Below are 21,151 nucleotides of genomic sequence, written 5' to 3'. Positions count from 1 at the left end.
CCTTTAGTCATCTACAAAATGGGGGTGGGGTGGTGACCCCCGCCCCTATTGCGGTGGCAATAACAGGGTTCCCGTTAAAGGGGTCTCAGGGTGAGGCATTGGCCCATACGCCCAGAGGTCGTCATTGCCTTCCCCCTCCAGCGGCAGCGAACAGGGGGGTGGGCTATCCGCTTGAACATATGTTCTCCAGAGTTAGCCCACTCCCCACTCATGCTGGATAACCCTGATATTACCCAGAACCCCGGCTGGGGGGCTGGGAAGGATAAACGCCCAATGCCTGAGCCAAGGTCTCCCTACATCTGAATATTAATAAAGTTGTGGCCAATTTAATCCCATACAACGTTGTCACGTGTCGTTATTTCCCTCAGGGGCTGCCCAGGGTTCGGGGGACTCCGCCTGGCCACGCAAATATTGCCTGGTGCATCTTTTATGCTATAAATTTTATAGCATTAATATCACTAGCTCCAACTAGTGATATTTACTGTGAATACACATTAGGACCCACACTGCCTATGGGGTTGATATGCATAATATTCTCTTAAGCACTTACTGTATATGTCGGAAAGAACCATGTCATTGGTTCTGCCTGTACTGTTCCTTCAACCAGAAATATCCTTGAGCAAAAAGGAGGAAGGCAGGGCAGGTGTACACAAATTGGCATCTAGTGTTAAGTGTTGCTGTGTTTAATCTGGTTGCCGGATACAAGCAGACCCAGGAGTTACCGGTAATCCCTTTGAATTTAAAGGAACTTAATAAGAATGACTTCTGAGTAGATATGCACAGGATTGCACTGTGAACAACTCATACTTTATTGTTGGGAGCCATCATGTTGACTTCAGTGATACTACTGTGCAGTAGATTAGTTTAGGCTGCGGATAATGGTACGTTCATGCTCTATAACATTCTCCCATCACTTAACAGTCGCACGCGAAATTTCTGCTACAAGTTCCACAGAGGCTGTTTGTTGCAGGAAACAGTTGCTGGTGGTTTCACAGCTCATACGCAAATAACACAATTATTCTCTCTCTTTCTTATTTGATATGGAGTTTTCTTTTTTCTAATAAAGAACACCAAATGAAGGAAAGCACACAGCCCCATCAAACAATCGTTATTACATCCCAGAATGGAGAAGACACTCTCGTTAACATTCACATCCATTTGGCAGCCAGCCTCTCCCAAAGGAATTGCTGTGTTGCTTTTCATTATTCGCAAAGTCCTATTGCTGTAAGGTTCTGGAATCTGATATCATCAGCAGCACCTAGGCGGGTCCCAAACCCCATGCCGTATCTGCTTCCTTTAACCCTGACACATGGCACTCTGCCAGGTACCTTGAGATCCCCTTGTCTCTGTTAGGGAAGCCTTGTTCGCACATCTTGATTCCATCTGTAAGTCTCGAAGAGGTGGAAAGTGTATGTCAAACACATGTGCGTTCCCCACAGCTCTCCTTTATGGGTCATGCACTGAAACATCACCAATTCGATTTCAAGGATTGGTAATTACAAAATGTCTTTTGTGTTTCTAGACCTTAAGAGAAGGGCCACTGTTGGAAATGCTTAGAAAGTGCACCCGGTGGAGTAGCAATGGACCCCCTCATTCAAGCAGATCTGAGGAACCAGTCATGTCTTGGAGTTTTGCAGCTTGACAGTGGGGAGGAGATCCTAAGCTGAGGGGGAAATGAACGAATTGTGCAGAAAGTTAATGACCCTCGGCATCGGAGTGACATGCCTGCAGCTGTAGAACATCTTCTGCACAGTCTAAACATTCTTATTTGACTAGACAGAGTTCTGAAGTTGCAGCTTCTAAGATCTATGAGAGCTTGAAATGAGCTTTGAAGTAACTTACGGCATAGCTAGCATGGTCTGTCCTCGCATTTTTGTTGGTTAGGCCTGTCCTCCCATTATTTTAAAATTTGTTTAGCAACAATTGGGGACTTGTGATAGTTTGCCTAATCATGGCATTGGTCGTTTCAGGAACAGATCGAGCATGCTTCTTCCTTCTCTTTCAGTGATGTGGTGGACATGATGCAAGGTTGGTGGATGTTTCTGAGGTGTCTGCCTTGGGCAATGAGGAGACGGTTTGGCAAGGTTGTGACACTTGGTTTTCTTTTTAATTGCACTAGTACCTGCTCTGCCCACTCCACGGACTGTTGAGCAGCTGAAAATATAGCTCTTTAAAGTTGGGTTTTTGAAGCGACCAGAACTTTTGTTCAGGGGGGAAATATGACCTGAGGATTGGGTCACTCTGGAAATCCATAACTCTTTGGATCCAGCAGAACCAAAGCCATTAACACTTTGTTCCAAAACACCCTGTTCAATGGCTTTTTTTGCTACGCTGGGCACAGAAGGTGTCTTCATGGCAGTGGAGCTCGCCACACCATTGAAATGGAATCTACACATGTATTTAAAAAAACAACACTGTGAAAATGCTTAAAAAAAACAAAAACGTTTTGAAAAATACATTGCCATAGCTCACTGTCACCATCTAGTGAACAGATACCAAGAAATAAAAAGGGCATCCACACACGGGTGTCAAGTGAGACTATGGATGATATATTCAAGGTTAGTCATACTCAAGAGTAGACTCAGTAAAACTAAGAGGCAAGTTATTGATTTCAGTGGGGCTACTCTGAATATGGCGTACAGTGACTATTACATCTAGATTTAGCTTTTTTATTTAAATGGTCCTGCGGATAGTTATTAAACATAGTTATAAACACAGAATAAATACATTCATTGGAAACTTCGCACCTACAATATCATCTCACTTTGCCCTCATGCTGTATTCTGTTCATTTCCTCACATCCTGCCTTGTGAGGACAGCTGTCCTGAAAAGCAGTGTTTAAATGTTTTATTTAAAAAAGGAACATCCCCCTGAAGACTCAGCGCTCCTATTCCACCATTGCCAGCTCATAACCAAACCGTTACATGATTTACCCATGTTAAGATTTAGACAGGAGATTTAGGGTTTGTGCCATTTCCTCAACCATATAATTCCATAGACAGATGATTCTAATTAGCAAGTCAGGGTTAATTGCTTAAGTGCAAAGAAATAAAATAAAAATAATGCAAAGAAACCAGTAATTAACACCTTTCCCAGCATGGATCGGAAGCTAATTAATAAGGGGCAATTCAGGCTGCAATTCTAAACACGTTTTCTGGGGAGTCTCATAGACGTGAATAGGGCTTACTTCTAAGTAAACATGTATAGCAAAGGTCATCCACCTTTTTGGACCAGTGGGTACATTTTGAATTTTGGAAAAGTGTTGCGGGTGCTAGTCACAAAATGGCTGCCATGGAGATGTGGAATAACACAACATGGCTGCCATTGGGCGGCATAACACAAAATTAGAGAGAGTATAGTCAGTGCTGTTTCTCTCCATGATGCCCAGGCATGCCAAATAAGGCTTTCATGGGTGTCATGGCATCTGTGGGCACCAGGTTGGCAATCCCTAATGTACAGGATTGCACCCTTTGGGTAATTCGTCACTTATCACACAACCACACAGAACAGGAAGCAATAAAATGGGCAAAATCAACAAAACGGAAGCTTTTAATTATAATTGGAAAAGGATTTTTGGCATGTGGGAATCACCTGTGGGTAAACATTGTAGAAGGATCTTGGGCATGGGGGGAGGAAACAATAGGGCATTATATTAAATACTACTTGACACCCCTATTCTTCTTTCACTTCCAGCTTATTGAGAAAAATAAAAGCTTCCAGAGTGCTAAAGTGTTCCCATGTGGAAGCAACTTTAGTCTAATCAAATGACGACTATTGGCTCAGTTGATTGTTGGGCTTAGATCTATATCCTCATGCATTTGTTCTTTCTTTTTTAAAAACTAAATCAAAAATCATATTTGCACATTTCCCAGTGCCCAAGGCAATCTCCAATGCGCTGCATGCAATGATAATAAAAGCCCGTGTGGTGTTGTGTTTAGAGCGTTACAACTTGGGGTTGCTTCCAGATGACCCGCTTATTGAACAGTCATCCTGATTTGTTTGCGCAAAGCCAGTTACTGTTTCTCAGCCTAATCTACCCCACAGGCTGCTGTGAGGAGTAATGGCGGGGTGGGAGCTGCGTACAATTCCCAGAGCTCCTCTTGAGGAAAAGGTTACAGATAAAAATGCGATAATAAACCTATAACACAAATCGAAGCAACCGCAACCATAAATTCAGAATTAAAACCCGCAATCGAAGCCGCATGCACACCATGCCTTCAAAGCCGTTATCATTGCCCAAGAATCCTGACTTACACTCCACAGAGCTTCAGCTCTCAGCACCCTTGGCAAACGGCAGTTCCCAGGATTCTTTAAGTGCATGGTGTGAAAACAGCCCGAGACTCTTAATTCCATCCTTGTCCTCTCTGTGATATATTCCTTCCCAGTCCCCCCTGCAATTCTTCTCACCCTTTTCTAGTTCAGTTTCACAAGGAAAGGTTACTAACCCTTAATGCCTTTGTTCTAGCTGAAATCTGCAGACTTCTGCTACCAAGCAGTAGGTAATGGTCTTCACTGTCTTGGCATGCTGCTGGAATTCTATTATCAGGCTAAGTAACATTAACAAAAAAAGAAGAAGAAGAATTCAGGAGTGCTCTCTCTAAGTCAGTGCTGCTCCGTGCCAGAACGAAGGTCATTTCAATTTCATGTTATGTCGCACAGTTTTGAAGTGACATGTTCTTAATGATTCCCCCCCCCTCCCTAAATGAACTGTAACAAGTATTGCACTAATGGGCTCTAATGAGATGCCAACAAAGAGCAGGGAGGGGAGAGGAGGGTGAGAAGGAGATGAATCTCTCAAATAATATTAAACTAATATTTTAGCAAAGGAGCTGGTAGAAGAGAGATGAATGTCTCCATTCTCAAGTTTCAGTCACTGGAAAAGACACACACACACCAGTTTCCTTTCCTTCATATTTCCTAGTGATCCATGACTTCATTGCTGCCAGTGTGGTGTAGTGGTTCAAAAGCGGTAGACTCATAATCTGGTGAACCGGGTTCGCGTCTCCACTCCTCCACATGCAGCTGCTGGGTGACCTTGGGCTAGTCACACTTCTCTGAAGTCTCTCAGCCCCACTCACCTCACAGAGTGTTTGTTGTGGGGGAGGAAGGGAAAGGAGAATGTTAGCCGCTTTTAGACTCCTTCGGGTAGTGATAAAGCGGGATATCAAATCCAAACTCCTCCTCCTCCTCTTCTTCTTTCAGCATTTATAAACTCTGAAATATTTAAGGCATTGGAATCCATTTACAACCTGGCAGCCATTTCTGTACCCCTGTTTGCCATGCCTTCCCCAAGACTTGAACTTTGGACTCAGTTGCAAATAAAACATTTTAAGTGTGTTTTAAGTGCAACATACAATGTGACACTAGATGGCGATGGTGAGCCTTATGGAAAATTCAATGTATTTTTAAAAACCACTTTAAAAAAAAGCATTTTCAGAACGGTTTTTAAATGTGTGTAGATTCCACCTGTGTCACTAAGGGTGCCCCTACGCTACCCACATTTAAATTGATTTGAACATTGATTTCTCTCTTTCTCTCAGAACTCTGGGAACAGTAGTTCTGTGAGGGACATTATGGATCTTTACCAGGTAGTTCTCTGCACCCTCACAAAACTACAGATCCCAGGATTCTTTGTGGATAGCTGTGACAGTTCAGTAGGCAACAACAACAACAACTTCTCTCATTCTAGAAATGTGTAAAAGTTCTATACTTTTCTACAGGCCCGTAAAAGCAGTCTAGGGGTATGACTTCTGTGGGAGGAGAATTAATCACTTTATTCTGCTGCAAAAATCCTCAATTCTTTTCTCCCCCCACCCTTTTTTCTTTTTAGAAAAAAACCCAGTTCTGATTGAAATCTGCTTACTTCTTTGACAGAAAACTAATTATAGCTTAAGGCAATAATAGGCCTGTTCCTTCTATTGTTATTCAAGCGCCACTTCCACTATAATACAGTAGACAGTCAGCAGCTCTCCTTTTGAAGAGATGGGTAAAAACTCCACACATATCTGATCTTTTATCTGTCATACTGGAAATTCATGATTTCAAAAGATTAAAAGGATTGGAACTGAACTCGGGGCTAAAAATAAGTTGGGAGATGCAAGTGGGTCATTTTTTGCTCATGCCTTGCCGGTTTGCTGAACAGCGAGTATAGCAAAGCGTTGTAAGGGAGGCAGAACATTGCCATTTCTGTGACTCTAGTGGACATTAAGCACTCATCTTCCTGTTAATTGCTCCCATTAAAAAAAAAATTGCTTGCATCTCCGTTAACATGGAAAATCGCAAGATGAAGATTGGGATGGTATCCCAGCATGCAGTTCTTTCCTGCCATTTTCACATGTGGTGCGTGGGGGGCGGGCAGAAGCACCCGTGTACATAAAGGGCGGTGATGGTGACATGCCTTGTGTCATACCACATCCGCTGGTGTGAGTGAAATTAAGTGTGACATGGGAGCATATTGATCGAAAAGCTACAGTCGCGTAATGCCACCAGTAATGCATTGTAAAAGGACGTTGGGGGAAAAATGACAGAAGCAGTAGTACTATAACCAAGAAAACTAACACAATAATCCCCTTATGTGGGGGCACCCTTTGAGACCAGCTTTTCAGGGTGTCCAGTGGCTGCTCTTTTATATGATGCAAAACCAAATTTATTCAATTAAGTAATTAAGTTACACAGCTGCTGCTAATTTCATGTCCAGTGTGACTGGGGCAACCCAGTCAGATGGACAGGGTACAAGTAATTAACAACAACAACAACAACAACAACAACAATAACTGCTGCTTACTCCATTATTTAGATGATTAAAGGTAAAGGTAAAGGTAAAGGGACCCCTGACTGATAGGTCCAGTCGCGAATTGACTCTAGGGTTGCGCCGCTCATCTCGCTTCATTGGCCGAGGGAGCCGGCGTACAGCTTCCGGGTCATGTGGCCAGCATGACTAAGCCGCTTCTGGCAAACCAGAGCAGTGCACGGAATCGCCGTTTACCTTCCCGCCGGAGAGGTACCTATTTATCTACTTGCACTTTGACATGCTTTCATGCTGGGTGGGCAGGAGCAGGGACCGAGCAACGGGAGCTCACCCTATCATGGGGATTCAAACCGCCGACCTTCTGATCAGCAAGCCCTAGGCTCTGTGGTTTAGACCAGTGCTCCCCAACCTTTTCATCGCCACGGACCAGTCAACGTTTGATAATTTTACCGCTGCCCACTGAGGGGGTTGATTGTTTATATTTTAGATTGTTTTGATTTAATAATTTTAATTTAATTGTATTTAAATGTGCCTTCAAAATAAAATACAGTTACACCCGGTTAACCTCTCGCCCATGGAATGTCGCACAAACCCGAGAGAAATACACCACAGTGAATAAAATGGAAATAATTTAATGTTCCTTGGGTGGCCTGGTACCATTTGATCCACGGACCGGTACTGGTCCACGGACCGGTACATGGCCCGGGGGTTGAGGACCACTGGTTTAGACCACAGCGCCACCTGTGTCCCATGATTGGCAACCCCAAAATGCAATTAATTGCTTAACATTATTTAATCAAGGACACTAAAAAGGTAACACTATAAGTAAAGAAAGCAATAGTATTATGAAAAACAATTTAATGCAATTTAATGCAATTACCTTTCATTCCTATTGCAAATCCCTCTTGAAACCTGTTGTTTTAAAAGATTTTATTAGCACTGCATCATGGAAGCAGGTCAAATATTTATGTTTTTTCCAAAATATAAGTACGTGGCATAAACATGTGCAAATGCTTATATATTTGTAATCAGTTTATAAAAAAGAATCCCAGCAAGTCTCTCTGCACCTCATTTATAGCCCTGTCAGAATCGATGCAGAGAAGGAAATGCATTTATACAAAAATATTTTTATGGTGCCTGACTTGTAGATGAAGAAGAAGAAGAAGAAGAGTTTGGATTTGATTTCCCGCTTTTCACTACCCGAAGGAGTCTCAAAGCGGCTCACATTCTCCTTTCCCTTCCTCCCCCACAACAAACACTCTGTGAGGTGAGTGGGGCTGAGAGACTTCAGAGAAGTGTGACTAGCCCAAGGTCACCCGGCAGCTGCATGTGGAGGAGCGGAGACGCGAACCCGGTTCCCCAGATTACGAGTCAACCACTCTTTAACCATTACACCACACTGGCTCTCATTATCAATATATGATTTGTCTTGCAATAGACTAGTGGTTTCCAACCTTTTTTGGCCATGCCCCACCTAAGCATCACTAAAATCCTGATGCCCCCCTGTGACATATAATTCTTATTTTTCAAAAAGTGAGCTCCTATTCATGTGGAGGAAGCCTAGGAGGCCATTAGCTTGGCCTAACTCATTCTCAAATTGCCCCCCTTAAAAATCAAATTGCCCCCCTGTGGGGCGTGTGCCCCACGTTGGGAACCACAGCAATAGACATATTTCATTCACAGATCCAGTTGAGTAGTTCTGTGCTATAAAGCAGGGATAACCAACATGGGGACCTCAAAACGTTGTTGGACCCAACTCACTTCAGCGCTAGCCAAAATGTTCAGTGGTCAACTATGATAGGAGTCGTAGTTTAAGGAGAGCCAGGTTGGCAATTATTGCCATAAAGGCAATGAAACAGTATGCAAGAATTAACAGTGTGTTGATGAGAGGACAATGGAAAAGAAGTTGTTATACATAGTTGGCAGAATAATGCAGTTCTGTATTTCCTTAGGATCTGTTGGTTTATTATTCATTACATTTATAATGCAGGGACGCGGGTGGCGCTGTGGTCTAAATCACTGAGCCTCTTGGGCTTGCAGATCAGAAGGTTGGCGGTTTGAATCCCCACAACGGGGTGAGCTCCTGTTGCTCTGTCCCAGCTCCTGCCAGCCTAGCAGTTTGAAAGCATGCCAGTGCAAGTAGATAAATAGGTACTGCTGTGGCAGGAAGGTAAAAGGCGTTTCTGTATGCTCTGGTTTCTGTCACGGTGTTCTGTTGCGCCAGAAGCGGTTTAGCCATGCTGGCCACGTGATCCGGAAAGCTGTCTGTGGACAAATGCCGGCTCCCTCCGCCTGAAAGCGAGATGTGCGCCACACCCCATAGTCACCTTTGACTGGACTTAACCATCCAGGGTTCCTTTACCTTTTAGCTCCCCCTCCTTTTTACATTTATAATCTAATACAGTGACTGGCCCATGACTGAGTGTGGACTTGAACCCAGTTTGTGTTTTACCACGTTCATTTTTATCATTTCTTACTCAAAGGATAAGTAGACTCACAGAATCATAGAATTGCAGAGTTGAAAGTGACCCCAGGGATCATCTGGTCCAAACCCTGCCCACAGTCATCCATGGATGGGCTCGAACCACCAACCTTCTGGTTAACAGCCAGACACACTAACCTATTGCTGCCACAGTAGATATGCTTAGCTCTATTTAAAATGTGTAGACTGGTTCCATGGAAAAGTACCGCCCAGATAACAGAAAAGACAAGACCTGCAACAAAATATTCCAGTGTGCAGTGATCTTGTTCAGGGTTGCAGCAAACTAGCCAATCCCCTCTTCCAGGATATTCAATTCTATCTCCCACCTCCATTGTTCCCGTTGCTCCCACAATCGAGCCCTGTGTGCACTATACATTTTAAGCAGCATAATACCACGGTTTCCCCCAGTGAATTCTGGGAGCTGTAGTTTGTAAGGGTGCTGAGAGTTGTTAGGAGACCCTTATTCTCCCCAAAGAGCTACAAATTCCAGAGTTCCTGGAAGAGGAATAGACTTCTACTCTCATGCTGCATGTCCATAAACTTGCCGGTAACACAAAAATGTAGTCTTCCCACAGTCTGGAATTATTCATGTTCATCCTCAACATTCTGCTTTCAGTCTGGATTAAGTCTGGATCCTGCCATCTGGGGTAACTGTGGTTGTTTAAAACACTTTCGAACTTCCATTTGAACTTCATAAACAATTTATTGTGCCTTTAATACATGTTTTTGCAGTTCGTAGATGTATTCCTTCCTCCTGTCAAGCAGGTTCATTTAATGTAAAATAACATTTTATATGCTTGAACTTTATTTTTCACACACACACACACACACACACACACACACACACACACACACACACCTCCCCCCCAGTATTACATCAGCTTGCTGAAGACCTAATTTACTTTATAATTTCTGAGTTGATAACCAAAGCATAGATGAGATGGCTTTGCATCCCTAATAAGAGTTATCATAATGTATTAAGGATGAATCATTGCTCTTCTATTGTTGTTCATTTCTAATTAGATGCTGTATATCGCCCTTGGTTTAAATGCACAGTTCCCTGCGGAATCTCATGCCCTAGATTGAGAGCATATTTGGTCTAATCCAGGCTCCCTTTGAAATCTATGAGTGGAAAAACCACACGATCAACTTGCAAAGCCGGCATGCCATAGAAAGAGAGGCAGATGCTACAGGAATAAAAGGGCATTAGTGGTGAGTGTGTTGTTTGTTCCGTTTGCTTTATGGAGAAAGAGTTTCTGCTTAGTATTCCAAGAGGTTTGAACGGGTTAGAAGTCATGCTCTGGGTGGGTGCTTGTCACCACTGAAAATAGCTGTGGCATCTCTAGGGAGTCCACACTGCTATACCACTTCTGTGCTAAAAGGAAACAAACACAATTTGTTCTGAAGAAGTTCACAGTGCCACTTCAGTCTGAATTTCTGTTTTATTAATCCTTAAAGGTGCAACAGCTTTTTCAATCCTAAATCAAGCCTTGAAATTAATGGTGGTGATATTATGACAATATCTACCAAACTCCCCAAGGATATAACACAATGCATCAAGTCCCAATTTGCCAAAGTGATCACTTGTTTAAATAAAATACAAGGCCCACAGAGCAGTTGTATAAAGATTAAATGCCTTTTAAAAAGTGATTTTGGCTGCATATAATAACACCTGCACAGGTAAGTGTTTGCCCGTGACCAGTGCATCACTTACACCAGGCTCCTTCTGATTTCACATTTCTCTGAATTTTGCACTGCAGTTCCCCGGACAAGCAATGTGTGCAAGAATGCACACACTAGGGGAGAGATGCACAGAAAAGCATCTGTTAGTGAAAATGATATACACAATGTACTATATAAGGGAAAACTGCTTTGCAAAAATATGCATGTCATGGTAAATTTGCACTAAAACGCTGATGAATTTTCATGAAATGAAAAAAAAAGTGACTGATGTGAAAATGTGGACAACTGAATTTAAGACTGGAAAAATGAGAAACTGAGAGAAACAAAAAATTACAAATTCACCCATCCCTAGTGGGGACTGATTCTAGGAAGGATATAATTTCCCGAGACCTATGGTAGAGCATCTGCTTTGAATGCAGAATGTCCCAGTTTCATTCCCTAGCATCTCTACATAGGAGGAGAGATCCCTGCCTGAAACTCTGTAGAGCCTCTGTCAGTCAGTATTCAGGATTTCATTCACTCCAATCAAACCCCAGCCTTTTCCTAGACTTCCCACTCAGAGTCACTCAGCATCCGGCCATCACTGCACATACTGTATGGTCCTTCTTAGGGATATCTCTACATCTACATCTCCTGTGATGTTAATAATGGGCCCCGCCTGCTCTCTAAAATATCACTGGTTTGCTCATTTCTATATATAGGGTGCCTACATTCTGCATGGACTGGTTGCATGGCAACATATGCAAATAGCTTTAGATACCTATTAGGTCCATAAATTACCATATAGCATTTATTCAACACAAAAAACAGTGACAATTTGTTGTTGACAAAGGACAACTGGACATATAAAGGGCCCCATTACCTTCAGTAGCTTAGGGCCTCATCAAACCTAAATCCGGCCCTGCGTGTGTTATATACATCAGCGGTGTTACAAAGCCCAAATGCAGAATTTGGAATGAGCAATTTCTGACTTAGAAGGTCTAGATAAGCAAAACAAACAAACAAACAAAACCCCAGTGTATTCCCATCACCATAGCTGAGAGAATAAATTTCCTGAATAAAGATTTTGCAAGTGAAATGGAATGCTGAGTATGGAATCCTGCTTCGCTATTGGATGCGTCTTCTGGAGCACGTAAGATCGGCCCTGAGATCAGGATAAGGGTCAGATCCAGGCCATTGCTCAATTAAAGCCTTTCAGCCTGTTTGTCAGGGCGCCTGGATTTTCTTCTAAAACAATTTCAGACTGTAAGGATTACCATTTTTAGAGATTAGCTGGACTATCTTTTTCATGTGTCAATTAAATGGGGGAAGGAGTAAGGGAAATCCTTCGTTCAGCTCTCTGCCCCTGGCCCCACTTATTCATGTTGAAGAATGCACAGGAATGCTGCTATTTTAATGTGTGAATGGTCCGGGGGGGGGGGAGGCTAAAGACCTCTATTGAGTAAAGAATTTGCTTCTTGATATATTTGGGTACTGTATCCAGCTCCTTATCTTTTCAGTTCTAGTCTTTTGAAACCGACATGAGAGGAGATTCCATCACAGTACAAGCCATGTACATAGGTTTCCTGAGGTGCTTCCAAACTGTTGCTATTTGAGAGCTCGGAGATTCAATCAAAAATTGTTGTTGTTTAGTCGTTTAGTCGTGTCCGACTCTTCTTGACCCCATGGACCAGAGCACGCCAGGCACTCCTGTCTTCCACTGCCTCCCGCAGTTTGGTCAGACTCATGTTGGTAGCTTCGAAAACACTGTCCAACCATCTCGTCCTCTGCCGTCCCCTTCTCCTTGTGCCCTCAACCTTTCCTAACATCAGGGTCTTTTCCAGGGAGTCTTCTCTTCTCATGAGGTGGCGAAAGTATTGGAGCATTCCAATGAGCACTCAGGGCTGATTTCCTTAAGAATGGATAGGTTTGATCTTCTTGCAGTCCATGGGACTCTCAAGAGTCTCCTCCAGCACCATAATTGAAAAGCATCAATTCTTCGGCAATCAGCCTTCTTTATGGTCCAGCTCTCACTTCCATACATCACTACTGGGAAAACTATAGCTTTAACTATACAGACCTTTGTCGGCAGGGTGATGTCTCTGCTTTTTAAGATGCTCTCTAGGTTTGTCATTGCTTTCCTGCCAAGAAGCAGGCGGCTATTAATTTCGTGACTGCTGTCACCATCTGCAGTGATCATGGAGCCCAAGAAAGTGAAATCTCTCACTGCCTCCATTTCTTCCCCTTCTATTTGCCAGGAGGTGATGGGACCAGTGGCCATGATCTTAGTTTTTTTTTATGTTGAGCTTCAGACCATATTTTGTGCTCTCCTCTTTCACCCTCATTAAAGGTTCTTTAATTCCTCCTCACTTTCTGCCATCAAGGTTGTGTCATCAGCATATCTGAGGTTGTTGATATTTCTTCCAGCAATCTTAATTCTGGCTTGGGATTCATCCAGTCCAGCCTTTCGCATGATGAATTCTGCATATAAGTTAAATAAGCAGGGAGACAATATACAACCTTGTCGTACTTCTTTTCCAATTTTGAACCGATCAGTTATTCCATATCCAGTTCTAAGTGTAGCTTCTTGTCCCACATAGAGATCTCTCCATCAAAATTAGGTTGTGCAATTAAAGTTGATTTGGTGCTTTGGAGCAACAAAGCCACTCCCCCGCAACTTACCTTTTGTGATTAGGAAGGCAAAGGGCCTTCTTGGTGGTGGCGCCCATCCTGTGGAAGCCCTCCCATCATATATCAGGGAAATAAACAACTATCTGACTTTTAGAAGACATCTAAAGGCAGCCCTGTTTAGGGAAGTTTTTAATGTTTGATGTTTTATCATGTTTTTAATATTCCGTTGGGAGCCACCCAGAGTGGCTGGGGGAACCCAGCCACATGGGCAGGGTAATAATAATAATAATAATGATAATAATAATAATAATATGCACTTGGAAGTGTAGGGTAATGCTTGATGCAACATTGTATAATTCCCCCAGTGCAAACAATTAAAAATGAATGCTCACTCAATAGCCAACACTGTCTAACCTGTGAGCAAACTTTGTGCAAACAAATCAGTATGAATGCTCAACAAACTTGATGGTTTGCTGTTGAAGGCATACACACAATGCACACACCTAATGCCACCATGAAAGGCCTAAGCATTCCTTTCCTGCTGGAAGAGCAGGGAAATGGGGACTTAGAGCTGTATCCAGTAGTGCTTTTCCACTTGGGGTGCAGACTTCAGTGGAATGATGAGTGGGCTGTGAAATCTAATACCAGTAGCAATAATAAACACATGTTCCTGCCCATTGATTTGTGTGTGAGGAATGCTCATAAACTATCAGCAGTAGGAAATGTTGGGTGGGCAAATGCTTGGTGCCAAAGCAGGTCGAAATTTCTCAGGAGCCTAGCAACTATCTATTGCGTTACATAATACAGAAAAGGGTTGGATAGGGCCAGTTGATTAGTACCCCCCACTTCTCTTACACACCTTGCAGGTAAAACCTGTTTAATAGGACCAAGGAAATGAAAAGATATAGGGTCAAATACCAGTCGTTTAAAGGCATCAAGGCCAAAGCAGGTATCTCAGCTAGTTGCAGATCACAAACTCTCTGCATGTGATATCTTATCAGTAAAATAATATGTTTGTTTCTCTCTCTCTCTCTCTTGTTAGGTAACTCAAAGGGGTGGGGTGGAGGCCCAACCCCGCGTGTGAGAGTAGGCAGAGCTACAAAATACAAGTGTACATATTTAATTCAACATTCCTTTTTCTTTTCCTGTTTTTCTTTTTAAGAAAAGAAACCTGACATGGATGCAAAAACGAGGTCTGAATTCCCCAGTGGGAATAATGAGAGGGAATGCTGGGAGAGAAGAATGCAATTGTATTAGGCTCCGTCACAATGGGAGGTAAGCCCCGACCATTTATAAAAGGTAAATGCTGGCAGAACACAGGGGTCCTGGAGCACCACACTGCAGGTGTGATTTATGAGTCTAGGGACCAGCTATAAATCAACCCCTTTTGTTTTAAATGGTCCTGTTTTGACGCAGTAGATCAATTTACATGCAGGGGGAAAGATGGAAAGGGGGGGGCAAGAGTACAGTACAATTCAACCCAGAGAACGTTAGCGAATCATATTTACAATCAGCGGCAAATTTTCACAGCATGCATTCTGTTGAAGCACAGTGTAATGAGTGCATCGACAATTTCGTGATTGACCTCTACCAGTCTAATGCCATGCATGCTTACTCAAAAGTAAATCCTACTGAGTTCCATGTGGCTTACTCCAAAGGAAATGCATATCAAACTGCAGCTGTAATGAAATTCTGCACATTTCAAAATGTCCTCCCTTCTGGAATCTGCAGGGCATTTTACGTTTTTGGTAGAATCACGAGATAAATATTTTTCCTGCGTCATTTTGGATTGTAGGTCGGGGATTGCATGTTTGAACTAAAACAAAAAACTATTTGTAGAGCTAAAACCATCATGTGTGAGAGAAGGCTGTAGACCAGTCTTAAACCCAAAATGATTTTTTAAATGTACACGTCAGGGTTATTTTCCCCATTCAAAGCCAGATTCAGAGATGCAAAGTCTCACGCTCACCATCGCATTGTACCAAATATATTCATTTGTGATGAAAAGGTCTATAGATCCATGATGTGAAGGCAGAGCTGTGGTTGTTGTGTGGCCTCCTCTGTGCCCACTAGCCTGCTGTCCTGTTACCAGTGTTGAAGTAAGATTCAACTGCTAGTCTTGTTGCCCCATAGCATGTCGGGAGAATTTATCAATTTCAGTTTCTCTCAGTTTCTAGTTTTTCTAATTGTATGCTCAGTTCTCCACATTTCCACATGTGAGTTTTTTTTTTAATAAAAATGTGCTCATGTACACTCACCAGTATTTTAGAGCAAATTTATCCCAATATATACATTTTTTTATGCAATTTGGACTAAAATATACCTTTTTTGCAAAGCAATTTCCCCTGATACAATGCATTTCTGTATGTCATTTTCATTAATAAATGCATTTTATGCACACTTTCCCCCTCTAGCATATTCATTTTTGTTCACATAGCTACATTGGAGAACCGCATTGCAAAACTTGGAAAAGTGCAAATTTTGAAGGACGGCTCTTTCGGTTCACATATTGTTTCAGAAAATGTGAATTAGGTAGGTCTGTATTTAAATGCAAATGGAACCCCATTTCTCACTGACCCCTCTTTTCCCTCCTCAAATCAATGATGCACTTGGTCTCTTTTTGTCTCAGAGCACAGAACCAAAGGTTTTGTCTCTGTTATCTTGATTTGCCCACCTAGCTGAGCCATGTAGGCTTTGCGATTTATTTGCCTCAAATAAGGGGGGGCGGGACTCACAAAGTTTTGCCCCGACATACATCACAGGGCCACTGCATGTTGCACTAGGACTACAGGAGAGCTCTAGATAATCCCCGTGCCATATTGTCATTTTCTATAAAAGATGCACTGAATTCTCAGCAGAGGTGGTCTTCCTGTGTGGTTGGTTGGCTCAGTTAAAGGGTGTGCTGGTAGGAGTCTGCTTAGCCAAAAGTTGCAAGCTGTGAATTTCCTTAAAAAAACCCAAACAAAACAACCAAACTCAAACCCCCACATACTGCTGGTTGATGTTGTGATTTCTTTTAGGGTGTCTCTGCACAATTATTAGCATTCTTTTTTATTCGAGTCATGAAAAATGCCATCGATGTGAATGCACAAACCAGGCTATCAAAGCTCCATCAGGTTTGGAGGAAAATACAGAGGCAGATGGAGCTAGGTCACAGCAGAGTTCCATTGCCACTTAAAGGATCTTAGCTGACAGACTAAGAAAGGCTCTCCGGCTCAGACCTTGAAGAGCCACTGTTGGCTAGAGCACACCAGACTTCCCCTGCCTTGTACATTGCTAGTGGTTGGGGACGAAGAGAGTTGGTGATAGGCAGAGGTGCCAGTTTTCCCAGACGATTGAGGGGGCTCGACACGACGTCCTGGCGTTATGTGTGCAACATCACACAATGCCCTGAGGTCACACAATGTCCTGACATTGGACACACAAAGTCGTGAGGACCCAAGGGGTGGAGCTGAACGCCATCTGAACATTAAGGGGGTTTGCCCCTCCCCCCAAAAATATTGGGGCCCCCAAAGTGCCTTGGCCCCCAGGAGCCAGCACCTATGGTGACAGGCCATTTGGAGTGGTGTTGGGCAGAAGCAACGGGGGCTGCCCCAGGCTTCACACACGTACAGGGCTATCTTCCAAGGCAATGGGTGGTCAGTGAAGATATAGCTCCAGGAGCAGGATTTAATTTCAGTACTCTGGGTTAATCCCAGACTTCATTGATTGGACTGCTGTCTTGAGCAGTCAGCTCTTACTGATCTGTTGCTTGATGTATGGATTTGTTGAGAAACAAAATGTACAAAGTTACGACCTACCAACCCCACCCTGTAAATTTTGCTCAAAATATTTGTGTACAATATATACCAATCAAAAACAAAACAGTAAGGTAAAACAGCTTTTGAACCGAATGAGGAAATACAATTTTTTTAGCATAACAAGAACCTGTGGCCAACCAGTTCTAGTGTTAGGAGAGGGGCAGATCCCCCCCCACACACTTTCTTCGAAACCAGAGGCATATCTGTTGGGCATTACTGATTCAGATATTCCTTAAAAAATTAAAGATTTTTTTTTGTATGCAACAGTGGCAGTGAGAGTTCTTATAGCTACAAGGTGGAAGAGCTATGTAATTCCTTCTAGACAAGAGTGGATACAAAAATTGACTGAATATGCTGAATTAGATAGTCTATATGAAAAAACAAAAAATAAACCGAGAATTGAATTTGTATCAAAATGGGAGGCCTTCAGAACATATCTTAAACAAAATTATACTGTAGCAGCTTTTGAGTGATCCCACCAGTTTTTATTAATTGCTTATATAAATAGAAACATTTATAAATTGTGAAAATATTAATATAAAAATAGTATTTTGATATGGCAGTAAATTTATGTAAAAAGAATTAAGGAATAAATGGGAAGTTGGGTATAAAAGATAATGAGATTTTTATTTTTATTGTAACATGAGATTGCAATCACAATTTTTGTGATAATTTTTATCTTATTAACAGATTGTGTAAATTTTATTTTCTTTCCTTTTCCCTCCGCTCTTAAGTTGTACCCCTTTTCGGGGGGTTTTTTTTTTTTGTATGTATGTAATAAGCATGGAAATAAGCATGAAAACAAAACAAAACTATTACCCACTTTCTTCAAGCCATTCATAATTTTATAAGTTTCTATCATGTCACCTCTTATTTGCCTCTTCTCTAAACTAAAAAATCCCAAACGCTGCAACCATTCTTCATCGGCAAGTCGCTCCATCCCTTTTGGTTGCCCTTTTCTGAAGCTTCTCCCACTCTACAATATCTGTTTTGAGGTAAGGCGTCCAGAACAGTACACAACATTCCGTAGACTTGTATAACGGCATTATGATATTGGCAGTTTTATTTTTCAATTCCCGAACGAATAATGTCTAGCATGTGATTTGTCTTTTTCACAGCTTCCGCCCACTGGGTCAACATCTCCATTAAGCTGTTTGCTATGACCCCAAGGTCTTGTTCCTTATCAGTCAACGCCAGTTCATCCCTCTTGAGTGTATATGTGAAATTAAGATTTTTTTGTTGTCCCCCCAACATGCATTACTTTACACTTGTTTACATTGAATTGCATTTGTCACTGTTCTGCTCGTTCACTCTGTGTGAAGGGGTCCTTTAAGAGCTCTTCACAATCCCTTTTTGTTCTAACCACCCTGAACAAGCAAACCTGGCAACCTCGCTGTCTACCCCAACTCCAGATCATTTATGAACAAGCTCAAAAGCACAGACCCCAATACCGATCCTTAGGGGTCTTTTTTAATGACAGAAGAGAGTGCCACTTAACATCCTAATGCAAGTAACACTTTCAGTTGCCAAATACATTTTTACCATACGGTCTTCATCGGTGGCACATATTGATAGGTAAATTACATCCGTATGGTCGAAATGTATTTGGCAATCGGAAGTGTTGTTTATATGCATTAGGCTGTTAAGATACACAATTATATGTAGCTGAGAGTAAAACTTGCCGTTTCTGAAGATCCTGGCTTTTTATTTATTTTATTGTGTTTTATTGATTTATGAAATTTGTGTACCGCCCTTCGCCCATAAACCTCAGGGCAGCTCACAACATAAAAATACGACCTTGGGAACAAAAAAAAAAGCATAATAAAAAATAAGAGCAAAGCAAACCAATAATCCCACAACATTTTTAAAAGGGTATTGGATGTTAATCAGCCAAAGGCCTGGTTGAAGAGGAATGGTTTTGCCTGGCACCTAAAGGCACCCGATGAGCTTCCCTGAGGAGAGCATTCCACAAACAGGGAACCACCACAGAAAAGGCCCGTTCTTGTGTTGCCACCTTCTGAAGAAGAGTTTGGATTTGGTATCCCGCTTTATCACTACCCGAAGGAGTCTCAAAGCGGCTAACATTCTTCTTTCCCTTCCTCCCCCACAACAAACACTCTGTGAGGTGAGTGGGGCTGAGAGACTTCAGAGAAGTGTGACTAGCCCAAGGTGCATGTGGAGCTGCATGTGGAGGAGCAGAGACATGAACCCGGTTCCCCAGATTACGAGTCTGCCACTCTTAACCACTACACCACACTGGCTCTCAGTGTGGACCCCTCGTGGATGAGGCACACGGAGAAGGGCCTCGGATGATGATCTCATAGGTCCCCCGCCTCTGCTGAGGGGAAAAGGTGCTGAAAGCCTGAAGCTTAGCAGAAAGTGATCTGACCATGACAAGGGGCTGATCTCACACTTTCAGATCACGCTGTTCCCGCCCAGCTGAGAAAACAAAGTCCAGCGTGTGACCTGCCACATATTGTTTTGGAAAATTCAAATTCTGTATGCCTGCCTTTAAATGCAAATTGAATAGATGGTAGCCCACATTCCTACTTCCCTGTGCATTTGCCCGGCCCTTTCCTGATCTTTTGATCTGATAAGTAGGATTTTTCTTTTTTCTTTTTGCACAGGACTGCCAAATCCACTATAATTGTGCAACCTGAATTTGTCACCGTGTGATTGAATCCCAGGCAAAAATAGTAGTGGCCTAGAAGCATCCTTAGTTTTTGACCGTCTTAAAAGGTCCCACTGGGTTCAATGATGCTTAGTTGTAGATACAGGACTGCAGCCTTAGACGGTAATCCAAAAAAGTCTCTCTCTGTGTGTTTGTTTGTGTGTTTGTTCATGCTTAAAGAAATCCAGACTTTTCTTAGCAACTTAGTAATGTAATTGCACATATACTTTAGTTCACTGACAAGAAGGGGTAAATGTCCTCTGACTTGGTGTAGGCACATTTAGGATACTGGACTTGGAACATACTAAACACTCCAATTCAAAAAGTTGATTGCCAAGAATTGAGAAGCACCAGAAAACGCTGCAGTTGAAGCATACGCTGGAACACAGTCCAATATATTGAAATAGTCGATCTCTCCACGATGCTACTTGCTCACAAATAGTCCAGTTGGTGGTAAGATGTGTACTTGCTTCACACAGCCAAAAGTAAGGGGAAATCCATCTGCTTGTATTTGAAATCAGCTCTCTAACCTGCTGTTGGTCAAACCCCACCCAGATGGTGCTACTCAGACGTATGCGCTCAAAAGATAATCTACGTTAAAGTTGTGGGTGTCTATTTTTATTTTTCATCTTGGTTAAATACCATGCAGCCAACGTACCCAACCTGCTCTACTCAGAAATCGTGACCAAAAAAAGAAAGGAAGGAAGGAAGATTAACTGGGAGTGGTAGAAACCATGCCTTTCTGCAGCTAAACGTATACTATATGGTGAGAGCGGGGGGTGGGGTGGGACCTGTAGTCCTCCAGGCTCCCATCGGTTTTGCAGATGGGTTGTAGCTCAGTGGTAACACATTTGCCTTGTATTCAGAAGGTCTCAGGTTCAATTCCTGGTATTTCCATGTAGGGCTGGGAGAGACTCCTGCCTGGAACCCGGGAGAGTGTAGACAATACTGGATTAAATGGACCAGCAGCCTCACTTGGTAAAAGGCAACTTCCTGGCCCCAGCCAGCCTAGATGCCAATGGTAAGGGACATAGGAGCCAACTCCTAGGGGCCAAGGTCCCTTCGGTTCCCTGAATAAAATATTTGAGGGGGCTAGGCCCCCAAAGTTGATGGGCATTGCCATTCAAATGGTATGCATGCACTGCATCATGTGATCA

General features: G+C 42.6%; 1 long non-coding RNA gene across 1 annotated transcript in view; it reads left to right on the top strand.

Moving 5' to 3' along the window:
* LOC117043422 overlaps positions 1-20,903 on the top strand; it is a 43,418-nt gene extending 22,515 nt beyond the window's left edge. The window contains exons 2-4 of the long non-coding RNA XR_004426185.1: positions 10,254-10,442; positions 14,686-14,798; positions 20,279-20,903. This is a non-coding gene — a long non-coding RNA (uncharacterized LOC117043422). The remainder of the gene's footprint in view (positions 1-10,253; positions 10,443-14,685; positions 14,799-20,278) is intronic.
* Positions 20,904-21,151: the final 248 nt, after the last annotated feature.

The sequence above is a fragment of the Lacerta agilis genome, chromosome 3, assembly GCF_009819535.1.
Source record: "Lacerta agilis isolate rLacAgi1 chromosome 3, rLacAgi1.pri, whole genome shotgun sequence".
Taxonomy (NCBI): Eukaryota; Metazoa; Chordata; class Lepidosauria; order Squamata; family Lacertidae; genus Lacerta; species Lacerta agilis.
The sequence above is the reverse complement of the archived record's forward strand: the minus strand, read 5'-3'. Positions and strand labels throughout refer to the sequence as shown.